Source organism: Crocodylus porosus, unplaced genomic scaffold, assembly GCF_001723895.1.
Source record: "Crocodylus porosus isolate Cpor-Errol unplaced genomic scaffold, CroPor_comp1, whole genome shotgun sequence".
Lineage (NCBI taxonomy): Eukaryota > Metazoa > Chordata > Crocodylia > Crocodylidae > Crocodylus > Crocodylus porosus.
Window position 1 is genome coordinate 71,032,354 of NW_017728943.1, and position 12,136 is coordinate 71,044,489.

The window sequence follows — 12,136 nt, forward strand, 5'->3', positions numbered from 1 at the left end:
TCCCCTTCAGTACCTATATTGTATCACAGAAATGATAGATTCCCAATATAAAACCCTGCACCTAATTTTTGGTGCACTATAAAGTTAATTAAATTGATCAAAATAAAGGACATTGGACTGATTGCACTATACTACAAAAATGGAAGAGGTAAGAGAGGTGCTTGTCACATCTCAGCTTTTATACAGTATCCAAAACAATCCCAGAAATAGCACATGGATATAGTAATTACAACATACTTGACTGAACTGCTTCTGGTTTCCATCCAGTGTTTGAAATTCTGCCCCCAATCATAAACCTCATACATTATCAACATGCTGCTGCACTCACCAGCAACCAAAAGTCCAATCATGGCCCACGTGACCTGAGAAATTAGGTTTTCTATTAGTTGTATCTTTCCAATAGAATCACTGGATTCACATACTTAGCGGCATACAAAGTGCCCCACAAGTCTGAGGCAAGCACTGAAAGCCTGTATCCAAGAGCTATTGAAACTTCTGTTAGCAACAGCATGCTTCTCTGTACTACCCTGGAATTCAGCTGCCTCCAGCTCCTAGATCTACAGGCAGTTGATTCTCTTTCTAGGGATTTCTCAACCTTACAAGGTCTGTGCCAGAACCTGCAGACACCTGCGCAGTTTCTAGTATTTCTACGCAGGTCCTGCCAGAACCAAATGGGTACGTGGTACATCCTGGGTCACACTAGCTCTTCAAGAATGTGACACCTTTCTGACAGCTTCCAACGTAACACCAGTCATTCAGGCAGAAGTTTCCAGGAATTTGCAGCAGTGGAAAACATGGTGAAAATGGGGGCACACAGGTAGAGAACTAAAGTCACCTCAAAAATGAACCTCCAGCCAGGAGGCAATAAAGAACTCTTCCTTGGTTCCCCACAACCCCCAGGAGAGCCCAACAACTGAAAGTCTGTCCTCTCTCCTCCTGGGGGGGGGGGAAGCGTTTCCCTGACAGCCTGCCCAGTGGTGAGCTATCTGGGAGCAAATCATTCTCCCTCTCTCTTGGGAGGGGTGGAGAGAGGGAAGAGGACTGCGAGATGATGAATCCTATGGACTCCCATCATACTGTGCAAACCTGAATAGGCATTACACATGGCACTAGAAAACTTTGCTCTCCAGTTAAATTTGATGCTTTAAACAGCTAACAGTTTTTCAACAGAATCGTGATGTTCTCCAGTACAATCTGCCGAACACCTGTACACTCACTATTTGTGCTGGAATAAGGGCATATTTCCGAACACAAATGTAGCGATTAGTAGAACATCAGACATGCAAGGCCATGGCAACAAAATTATGTAGTGTAGACCAGGCTTGAGCCTTTAAACAGTTGCCTTCCTTTCTTGTCATAAATGCACATCCTGATTTATTGACTTTCTGGTCACAGAAAAGCATCACACTACCTTAGCATGTTGAGAATAATCAGAATTATCCAAGACAGTCCCTCCACCCTTTTTTTTCATGGCCAAAGAATGGCCCCACTGGCCAGTTCTAGTAATTAACCTAAGTTTACTAGTTGCTAAAGCTGTAGTGAAACTCAGTTCGTAACAGTGATACATATTTATTATTTTGATTAATATGAAAGATGATGGTGTGTCTACTTGTTTTTTTCCTACTTAATATGAACTCAGTTTAAAATACTACCCATATTTTATCTACCTTTTTTCCCCAAGGGATCATGTACAGTAGTAGACCAATCTCAAAGGTTGGAAATGCATGAATTGAGACCTGAGAAAGTCGTGACATGATAATATCAACCCTGAAAATAATCCTTTGGGTTCTTGAGGTGTATGTTTATTGTCAGCTATATACAGAAGTTAATGATCCTCCTCAGCCATTTACTTCTTGCAGTGTGGATCACCACAGGACTTCACTGGAATACACTTCATGTTCTGTCTTTAACTAGATGATTGAGTCACATGGCATGTCTGATTAGGGAAGCAACTCTCCTACATCTAAAAGTATTTATTCTATATATACTCTTTGCCTCTATGCAGTATGCTGTTCCAACATCTATTTCCTGTGCAGTAAACCCGTCTCACTCATACTAGCATGACCTGTTCTTGAGATTACATTGAGTGATGAATTAATACATACTCATCTAACAAAATATATTTCTCCAGATATATGAGAACTTAAACAGCACACTAGTCACACTTCATCTGTTTTATGACTACTTAAAAAAAAGAAGAGTTAAAGCTGCCCTAAACTACGTTAAAAGGATGGTTACATTCTAGTTTTTAGCTAACAGCTTGATGAACTGAGAACGGAAACAGAAATAATTCTCTTAAATTCATTTTTTGAAAGAAGTTTCAGGGAGGGAAAACCTCAAGCCAGAAACACACACTGGAGTTGCTGAAAATAAGATCTAAAAACTGTTTTCTAGAAAACAGAGTACTGTGGTCAGAGGAATATATAGTCTATTGTAATTAAAATGCAACTGGTAAAAAAACCTCGAGTTTTATCAGAAACTAGAGGTACATGTACATTTTTTTAAAACTCTGAAGGAAACAAGCACTGACCAGCTTCTCTCATGACTTTTGCAGTCATCCCATTACTCTGATTTATTGCCTCTGCCATAATTAAGTTCATCTGGATTACATCATTTACCGTTTTGTCAGTCAGGCAATGCCATATTATTTCAGACTACTATATTCACTGTAAGGAAAAAAAAATTAAGTTATCCCACAGCAAGTAACTGCAGTTTTACAGAAACTAACCACTAACTGCACTTACCAAAACTAAGCACACTATACAATTAAATTCTTCACTAGACCTGTCATTTCTATTTTAGAAGTTCAGTTCTTGCTTAAAGGAAAAAATATTTCATTCACATCTATTATTTAGACTATTTTATAGAAGATTCATTCCTAATGAAAGCTTCAAGAACTGCCCAAAGAAACACACACTTCCCATTATCCTCAATTACAGATGAGCACAGAGAGCATAATTTAGTACTATGTACATTAATGGGTACATTTCTTTATGATGTTTCATTAGTACACTAGGAACAGACGTGGCATTTGTCCCAGGACTAGTTGTGCCCGTGTTTGTCCTGGAACAGGAGACTGGCATGTGGCTGAATGCACTGCTGCTTTTCTACCACCAATTCAGTGATGCGATCCCAGGGCAAGTGTTCAGACGTACTTTGTGATGTCCTGACACAAACCATTAGCACTTCTTATCCCATAAAATATTTTGGGCCTGTCCCATGACAACAGACACGGGCATCAGAACAACTGCACTTTGTCTCAGGAGAAAATTGTTTCTCCTGGGATCAACATGTCATCTGCAGCCTAAGAGAGGCTCTCAGAGAGAGAAGGAAGCATGAATAGTCTGTAATGATTAGAGATACAGCAGACCCCCGATTTACACGATTCCGACTTTGGCATCTCAAATGTTTATGCGATTTTTTAGTAGGGTCTAGACTGGAAAATACCCCTCAAGATTTACATATATATGCAAACACTTGCAAGATTCACATATATACGTGAACGTCACACAAGATTTGCAGGCAGAATCAAGCAGAGCTGTGCCACCATTGTGGTAGCAGCATCTCAAGATGCATAGGTGAGACACTAGATGCGTGTCCTAAAGGCGATTTCACCAAGAAAAGGGGAAAAAAAAAAGCTATGACTAAGGTATGTCTAGGGTACACAACTCCTTACTATTCTATTATTTCTATGTGGAAAGTCGTCCCATCTTGCACAGAATTCCCCCGGTATGCAATACTCATGTAAATCAGGGGTCTACTGTACAAAGAAAATATGTTCTTTTAAAATCTAAGGAAGTGTTACTTGCTTATGTAAAAAAACTGTACACAACAGAAGACCAATACAGGTAAATGGCCTGAGGAACAAGGAGGTAAAATATCACTGTATATTCTTCACAGCAAACTATTTTCATAGCAAACGTATCACCTAGACTATTTAGGAAAAGCCTGTTCTGTTTTGGAAGGACATAAAAAAGATTTATTTTATTGATTCAAAAAGTAAACAAGTTACATGTAAGATTCAGACAGCCAGACCAACCTAAATGGCAACATAATGAAAACCTTAATATGGTCTAACTATGGTCCCACTCTTCCCAATGCTAATAGTACCAAAGGTTCTGCAACTATTACTGCATTACGTTTTTCTGAGAAAACATGAGAAACCAAAGCGATCTGGACGGATTCTTTAGTCATTGTACTAGCCCTACAAAGCTAATGCCAAAAACTGCTAGCCAAAGAAAAGTGGCCTAGACATACAAGGTTAGCAGATATGCACAACAAGGTAATTAAGTTTCAAATAAGTTTTGACGGTCACTTTTCTGATAACTATTGCCCCCTTTAAAGACTAGGTGTTTACTACCTAGGATACTCAAAAGAAAGAGTGCATATTTCCTAATGTAAATTCCAATCAGCATGAACACTGAGTTTTTACTTTTTTTAAATTTTCTACAGCAAAGCAAAGAGGTAACATGCTTTCACTCTAATGGAGCAATAAGAGAAGAGTCATCTTAAATAAAGCCCATAGAATCAAAATACTGGAAAACAATATGCTCTAATCAAAACATTTTTTAAAAGTATCAAATCTGTTTTGAAAAAAGTAAAGTTAGAAAAGATTATAAATCAACACTCCACACATGCCCCAATTTTTATTTTTATTTTTCAAATTAATGTTTAATGGAAGATGCACAGCCCTTTGAACAGGGACCAGAAAGCAGGACACTGCCTCCGAGTCACTGCCTTAAGCACAAAGTTAGAGGCAGGGTCCCACTTAGGATTCTGGTACCATGAACTCTGGATTATTTGTTGAATAGTACCTCATGTTTAACAGAAGTGGTGGAATGTGTCACCCAACCTGGCCCGTCATTTGGTAACAAGAGCACTTATTTGGGAAGTGGGAAAGGAGTACATTTCTCAGGCTGAAAGCCTAGAAAATAGCTGATTTGCTCCTTGGGCAAGTACAGTAACTACTGGTTCTTTAAAGGCAGACAGTCCCACCAGATACATTTTAAAACCAAGCAACCATTTTTGCACTTTCCCAATCCTGCTGGTGTGGGATAGGAAACCTAAAAGGATGCCTATAAAATCAGGTCCCTCTGGAAACTTGGATGCCACTCCACTTTGTTTCTAGATGCAAACAGAACATAAGGTAGGAGTTCAGCTCCTAGCTGCTCAAACTGGAACAGTTCTAGGAATATGCAGCATTGAACCTAAAGGTCTCTAGCTCATTTTCAGGCCCAAAAGAAAACTCAAGTTTCAGGTCCTTCCATAGTTAGGCAGCTGCTGAGCACAGATTCTTTTGGGTCATAATTTTGAACTTAAATGCCTAAAAACCACTCATTTAAGTTCTTCCCTGTTAATGGGGAACAGAAGTCAAGGGAACAACAGGTCCAAGCCATACTAAATCTGCATAGTGACACACTGTGAAATTAGAATTCTTTTTAATGTCAGAGCACATTGCTTGCTTAGAACTGTACAAAGCAAAAAAAAAAAAAAAGGCCCTGTTGTAAATTGCCAATCTGAAATTTCAACATCTTTGCTTCTGTGATGAGACCAATATAAAAAGAGGGAGTGAGAGTTTTAAACATGACAAGTAAAATACTAGAAATAGTGAGTATAAGATATACACACTTGAACCCTTGGGACCCTGGAAGAGTACTACAAATTAATTATTAATCCAATAAATAAGGACAAACTCTAGAATGAATTTTAGGAACATGAAAGGATAGCAAAATTACACTTCTTTATCAACCTCCAAAAAGTTTCTCTCAGTGCTTCCTTCAATGTAGGGAAGTTTCTAGAGCATCTTTTAAAAAAAATAAAGTAAAATCTAAACAAAATCCCCCCTGCACTGTTAATGAAAAGACGTAGTACATTTTTAGACTAGATAAAGGAGGACTGCACTAGGCATCAGGCATTATAGAAGCAGATTCATTTGGCTCGACCATACATCTCAGATTTCCTTTGTTTCCACAAGGGTTAAGCAAGCAACACTTTATTTAGCTCTTGTGCTGCCTCCAGAAAAGTGTACTTGTTACTGATGGTACAGACTGTAAATCAGAAGACTAGTTTTTCCACCTCTAATTTAACCTGCAGAAAGATTATAGCACAGCACCACCCAAAAGGTGTTAAAGCATGATCTTATTTTAGCTTCCTCACGTTTTTCTTTTAAACATCTTATTTTTTTAACAAAGTATAAATACTAATTGGTAGAGATGTACCATGAAATTTAAAAAATACTGTCATAAATAACAACTCTCCACTTTCCTTCATTCAGCTACCAGAAAATATTTTAAATATTACATGCATACAGACACAGATATAGATTGTAAGTGAGGGCTTAGCTATTTATGATTCAAATCTAGTCCTTTAAGCACACACCTTAAGGTATCCCCCCCACACCCATTCAAAAGCAAAGCAGCACAAAGATGCAGCACTTGTTCTTAATACACAACGTTCTATGGATGCTGCCAGATGGATACAAATCCTGGTTGTGCTTCAAATTTGTGAAAAAAATATATGGAAGGTTAAGGTAGCAAAATGGGTAAGAGGACTTTTTTTTTTCTACCTACAAGGTCAGTTTTAATCCAGGCACACATGGAAGTGGGAACTGTATCATATTAACCCCTATCAGACAGATTCTCTCAACACAAAAATGCCACAAGCTCTGCACAATTCGCAACTTTGCTAGACTAGAGAAACAGGACTGTGGTCAGGAAAGTTAAAAAAAAAAAGAAAAAAAAGAAAAAAAAAGTTGTTCAAGCTAGCTCACATGAGCTCAGTCTACAGTATTTTTACTTTTAGCCAATATTAGAATTCTGATTCTAAGTACTGTCTCAGCACCAAGTGGAATTTTAATGTGCAGAACCTGAACATATCCAGGTGTTTAGCTACAACTAGCACATACAAACTTCTACATTGCTGAACAAAGCAAGAATTAAGTAAATAATTATTTTAAATTAAAAGTCTACGTTAAAAAAAAAGAACTTAAGTTTGGGTATACAATGTACATAAACCCTGCCTAATGGTTTAGAACTATACTCCTATAATAAATTGAGTGAAATGTACAAGAAGAGTAGGGAGCCCACTCCATAAGCCTGACACACACACATGCCGCAGTTAAATATTCCTCTCACAGATGATCTAAGTGTATCACGCTGTTCAATTAACATCTAATGAGAGGGCATCTACCTCTCCCTATTTTGTGGGGAGAGAGAAGAGACTCTCAGCCCCCTTCGTGTTAGCTGGTTGGAACAGGAAGACAGGAAAAATGTGACAAGCTTTACTTTTTCCATAGAAGTCATCCCAAGGCCCTAAATAAAGGGCAATGGAAAGCAACTTGCATTTACCCTATCAGAGTCATGCTGATCTCAGCCTCCTGAGATCGCACCTCTCCCTGCTCATTTTTAGTTTTGGAACTCTGCAATACAAGTTTGTAAGATCACCAGAAAGCACTTTGTAGGAAAAAGCATGTGCTGGTTGATGCACATTTAGTCCTCAAGATTTCTATGAATGAAAAGCTTATAAATCTACTATCAAAATAATTCACTAAATTCTAGCCAGAGACCTTGGGGCAAAGCAGTTGTCAAATTCCATATCACATGGGCAGAAAACAGCCAGTCCAAGAATTGCTTGCAACTGTCACAAATGAAGTGCTAACTAACGAAGTCTGCACCAGTATCAGACAGATGACTCAGTCCATCTGTTAGTTTTCTTAGAACAAGGCAAGTAACCTGAACCAAATTCTTGTGCCTACCTGGAAAGTCTGCCTACCCCTCCAATTCTACTCTTGAGAAATGAGAAATGTAGTGGTTGGGAACACATACAGTATCAAACACAGTCCGATTTAAATAACTGGTGTGCACTTTCAACATTTTGTGAAATAACTCTGTCCTAGATTAAGCATTCTTTCCAATATGTAATATGTCATGCTGAAATTAAATGCTAAAAGAGAAGAACAAATCTGAAATTTAACCCTATATATAGTAATTCTTGGGCAATACAGGAGACCCTCACCATGCGCAGGGGATATGTTCCGGAGATCCCTGCGAATGGTAAAACTTGCAAATACTGATGGGGCTCCCCATCAGACCAACCCCTGCTCCCCCACATTGATCGCGGGGCTCCCCCACAGCACCTGAGGACCGACCCCCCCCCGCCACACTGCACACACTCTGAGCATCACTGCGGCTATCTCCAGGGGAGAAGATGCCACCGCCTTCCTCAGCGCTCGCTCTCCACCCCGATCCAGAACTAGCAGCGTGGTGCAGTGCCCTGACCCACCCCAAATGCGACTGTGCCATTGGTGTGGCACACCACAAATATTGAATCCAGAAATCCAGAGTTCACAAATAGCAAGGGTTTCCTGTACACTTCAATGGTCAAAGTTACTGGCTCCTTTCATTCTACTGTTGCAACAGAAGATAGAAATTAGTTGACCATGCTGCCATCATCAATTCTCTCACCTTTTGGGTTACGTACACATATAGCAAGGAACTCTAGGATGCACATGAGATTCCTCAGTTATTCTTTATGGTAATGAAACTCTTCATTTCGGTCCTACTGGTCCGAGCCTGTATTTTTCTAACTTTTATTAAACCAACAGTAAATGATACCATGCCTCAATGCAGTTTTTAAGAGGTAACAAAAATCTATTTGACTGGCACAAAAATCCACTTGACTAATTTTAACAACGTTGCCCGATCTGTTTTTAAAAATCAAAATATTTGCATAGAAGAATTACAAGCCATGTGCAAGGAGAATTTTAAGGTTGTTTCAGATATCATTTTGGATTTAAAGATAATGATAACTTCCTCATTATTTTAACTTAAGTAGGAAATGAAATACATTAATGCCAAATCTGATATAATCCAGCCACTTTTCCCACTGAACAGAAGTGCTATTAAAAATAGAACCTACATAAAACCAAAATTGGTCTGTCAGAACAATAACACTTTTTGCCAACCATAAAACAACACATAAGAAAGTAAAGAAATAATGGGTGAAACTCTGAATGTATAATTTGCACTTTCTGATATCCGACATCTCTTTTCTGCATTTCCTTCAATCTGGACAATTAAACTAGAACCGTCTTGTTTCATTTTTCTGAACTGTATGCACTCATAGAATGTAGTGCTCCCCCTACGTATAGCATAGAAGTTTAAATCCAAAACGACTGCACCATTTAATTTTAAAATGGTTAAAAAAAAAAAAATAAAACTGAAAAGTTTATTAGGTTGTATACAGCCTTCAGAAACTAAACTCTGAAACTACGAGTTGTCACAATACCCACTGAATGCTGAAAAGCATTTTCTCCCCCATTTGCACTCCATTTAAGATAAGAATTTTAGAAATGTATGAATCAACCTCTTTATTGAAAAAAAAAAACAAAACATTTTGATATTGTGTTCAGAACGTTATTTACATACTAGCTTCCAATACAGCACAACCAGATGTCATGCTACAAGAAAATAAAATTTTAAAATAGAAGCAGCAAACACACAATAATTTTAAAAATATATTTTAACCTACCCACTCTTTTCAACATCCCAACCTGCTATTATTTAGAAATCTCTAGCCCATGTATCTATTTCCTATTACCTATTATTATGACATAAATACATTCAAGCAACACTGCATTACAAGCATCACTTTAAACTGCAATACATTAACAGAAAGAGATGTCTGCAGGAATCAACCAGTCGCCTACCTAAGAGGAGGACAAGCTGAAGGCCACATGCAAGCCAAACATAACCTTTCTGAAATTAGCAACTTTATACATGCAGTTCTCTTTACTGCTAGGTAATTTCAGTTTTAAGACACATGCAGTCTGTGTCCAGTACCTGAAATGTACCAAGATGCTACATCATCTTCATTCAAATACAAAAAACCCATTGTAAAAATTAAACATCATGATCTGATGTTTAGGAATCCAATATTAAGCATATAAACTTGTGGAGTGTAATTAGACAGCTTAAAATGACATTGTTTTATTTGACAAGAAAAAAAAAGTTGTAATATTTAAACAGTCAACTAGATACCAAAATAAGGCGGCAGGATTTCATAAGCATCAATCCAAAATTATTTCAGGCTCGGATTTAAAAGAGAATGGTCTTCTGGCCACTTTGCAATTTGCTCTTTATTGCCAAGAGTAGCAACAGTTATTTCAGGTCAGAAAGACTTAGTGTACCATGAAATGATTATGAATATCTGTTCCTTTCATACTGGTCAATGTATACAATTTGTCATTTGTACAGATTACTACAAAGCTAGGTCAGTTTATAATGACTCAAGCTATAGGCATTTCCTCTATGGAAAACTAGAGGAGCCTCCACCTTAGAATTAAGTTTTAAATTGTCTAATCTTTTTCTCTGTCTAGATACAGATAAAAATAAATATTTTAAAACATGCTAGTTAAACACAGAACACTCCAGTAGAGACAGGCAAGCTGTATATTGTGTGTTAGCTGGTCATGTTGGCATCCACTCCCTTACAAAGGTTTACCTCATCCAGCAACAATATAAAAACAACTTTCCTGCCTTGAAGACATGTTTTAACTAAATGTCCAGCCGGCTTTAGTCCCGCTTTTTTCTTTCAGGAAAAAGCTTTTCCTTGGTGTTTCTTGTATCCCTTCTACCATTCAACCTCAAGCCCTAAGTCCTATTTAAAACACGTTTTAACTAATGTATTTTGGAAATCCATTTTCTATGCTAGTCTAAACAAGCCTCAAAAGGAGGTGCTCACAGAAGGCTTGCCCTCTCATACCTGTTGTGGCAATTAAACCAAATTGATTTTGAAACTGATTTAACAGTGTCCACGTAAGAGGACTACATGACTTAAGTACATGATTTTTAGACTGATTCAGTTTAATAGGCACAACTTGAAAGTATTTATACAGGCCTTTAACTTCAACTTATTGAAGAATTTAGATTTCTTTAAAACATCCAGTAATCACTCATCAGGAGTACTTAATTCAGAACATATCTGCTGCTGGGTAATGATCTGCACTTAGCATCTGCAGGCACAAAATACTAAGCGTGATGTTCATGCTTAGAGTCTGCATGAATGTGTGAATATGCAGATTACTCAAAGTTAACTACATGTTATGTCTAAGTAGGCAGCTTCATCCCACATCTACACTAGAAACTTTTGCTGGTGCAGTGATGTTAAGGACTTGCCTTTTTCTTTTGTAATGCTTCTTAGGTGTTACAACCACTAGTACACACGCAATTATTTCAGCATAAGGCTGTTTTTGCCAGTCAGATTATTTTGCTCATGAGGCTAGCATAAAGTATCCTGGGGAGGGCTTACTAGGTGAAAGCTGTGTCTACACACTAAAAGGGTGAACCAGCCCAATCACACCAACCCCCTTCTAGCAGGGACCGGCTTATTAAAACTGTTGCTTCAACAATGCTTAAAAACACTAAACCCAGACATCAAAATCTCAGCTCTCCCCTGTACAGTGCTTGTGACTACAGCAAGTTACATGGTGATTTTTTTTCAGGCATTGAGAATTTGGATACCTGCAGAAAATACCACTGTTTAAGGCCAAAAGGAAAGCTACCACACATTAGGATATAAGCAGAGCTTTAAAAAAAAAAAAAAAACAACCAAAAACACCCTGCATAAAGAGCTGCAAACAATAACTACAAACACAGACATCGCTGGTAGAAAGCCCTCGGCGGAGAAGAACCCCCGAAGAAGAGGCTGGGAAGGGAAGGAGCCCTCCCCATGCCGAGGACGGTCAGGGAGCATTTGCCCTTGGGAGGGGGGTGCAGGACGAGAACCAGGCAGGCAGCCCCGGCTCGGAGGAAAGAGCGAAGCCGCCGGCCCCCACGCCGGGCCGCACTGCCGCAGACAGGCCGGGCACGGCTGTGGCCGCCGGCGCCCTGCTGCTGCCCGGGTCTCCGCCGGCCACACAAAGGAGTTTCGGAGCCAGCCGGGAGGCGCCGCCGGAGCACTGGGGGGGTGGGCACACAGCCGCCTTCCAGGGACGCGGCAGCGCGGGGCATCCCCTGGCCGCCCCCCACCGGGGACTTCCCAGCCCGCAGCCTCCGGCCTGGGGGGAGGGGGGCTCCTCGCTCCTATTTATTGATTACACAGGGAAAAAAACCAGCTGCCGCCGCTGCTGCAATGCAAC